This window comes from Rhagoletis pomonella, unplaced genomic scaffold (assembly GCF_013731165.1).
Source record: "Rhagoletis pomonella isolate Grant_MI unplaced genomic scaffold, Rhpom_1.0 Rhpom_scaffold_00003, whole genome shotgun sequence".
NCBI lineage: Eukaryota > Metazoa > Arthropoda > Insecta > Diptera > Tephritidae > Rhagoletis > Rhagoletis pomonella.
In genome coordinates this window covers 16,631,202-16,632,979 of record NW_023458557.1, presented here as the reverse complement: position 1 = coordinate 16,632,979, position 1,778 = coordinate 16,631,202, and positions in this window count along the sequence as shown.

Below are 1,778 nucleotides of genomic sequence, written 5' to 3'. Positions count from 1 at the left end.
ATTAAATGGCGGAGTTGAGCTCTCAAAAAAGTGTCAAACAGCTTTTTTGAGGTTCGCATTTCCTCCTCCCAAGTTTTCGGGGAAAAAGCTACTCCCTGGGAGTTAATTACTGGAGGATTTCTTTCTCGGGAGAAACAAATTCCCGAAGAACTCCCCGGGAGTATTAGGAATTGACCTGATTATGTTTAGTTATACTCAGGCCCGTTTTCTCAAGTAACCTGTAACTTTAAAGTTCACTTTATATTAAAAGGTTGCATTAAAATTAATGATTATGTCTAAAGTAAAGCATTTTATTATCGGTTTTAAATTGGTTTACAACCAAGAAACATACATACGTGGACAAAGCTTTATTTTTAACCCAACCTTTAAATATAAAGTGAGCTTTAAAGTTAAAGGTTACTTCAGAAAACGACCCTCAGTGAGATAAACTTATATACACTTAGGTATTTTTTATGCGGTACATGCGTTCCTCAGATAGCCGCATAAAAAAAAAAATCCGCATAAAAAAGTTCTTTACTTTCATACAAGAACAAGGGATGCATTCCAGCATTTTCAAAACCCGCGTAAATTCAGATACTGCATGTAAAAAGTTCTAAAAAACCACATAAAAAAATCCAGAGAGGCAATAGGCCCATTCTTTTGCAACCGAGCTACAAAAGAACCCTCGCTTAAATGACGAAATACACGCAAAGCTACAACACCATCTATTTATCTGAGTTCAGCCAGGTCGGTTAAAACATACGCGACCTGCAGAGTAGTGTTGTTAAGTGAAAAAACTGCTCAATTGTGAATTGTTAATGGGAAAGTGGAGAGGGAAATTTTTGTTTTCGTATGTACATGATATAATTACTAATTTCTATTTTTTTTGTGTCTACATCCCGTTGAACTAATCACATGTTTCTTGACAGCTACCGGCAGGGTTGCTTAAGTAGCTAAAAGAAAATTTAATCCGAGCTGAGCGTTCTTTTGTCGCTCGCTTACAAAAAAATGCAGCTAATATTAAGCAAAAAAAAAAACACTTTATTTCTTCACTTCAACTCTTATTCTTCCATGTAAAACTCAACATTATTGAAATAAATAAAATTGTATCTGTATTTTAACCAAAAACAAAAAAATACCACAAAAAATACATGAATTATGTAAGAATACAAAGACAAATTATTGTCAGAAGCGTTGTCTCTTATACTGGATTTCCACTAGGCATTATGACAAATGGCAAAAATGAAAAATGACAAAGTCGGGCATTAAAAAATAATCCTGTCATTAGATTAATGTTCGATTATGTATGGCAACGCAACCGCAGTTTTTCGTTGCATCGACTTTTGTGTGCAATGTACACTGTACAAAATAAAATTAATTTGTATGCTTCCAAACTCTTTGCTCTAGTAACTATTCTAATATTGGAAAGTTCACTATTTATGCACTATTAAAAATATACATTATATTAATATTATGCAAAAGGTATGAGTTATTTGCAATAATAAATTGCTAATTTATTAGTAGAAACGTTTAGAGCCAAACAACCATCTACAAAATGATATTAATTGATATGATATTGACACCCTAAAACCCATTGGAAATTTGAGCAGATTTTAAACAGCAATTTCCAAAAGTATTTCACATAAGTTGCGTTCCTTATCTCCCAGAATTAATCAGAAAAAGTCCGAAGTAGTCAAATTTAGTCCAAAAAGCATTCCTTAACTCGAAAATGACAGCAAAAATGAGAGAGCAACACTCAGTAAGAGTGACTCTCTTCAGTGCGAAGCAGTCAGATTTAG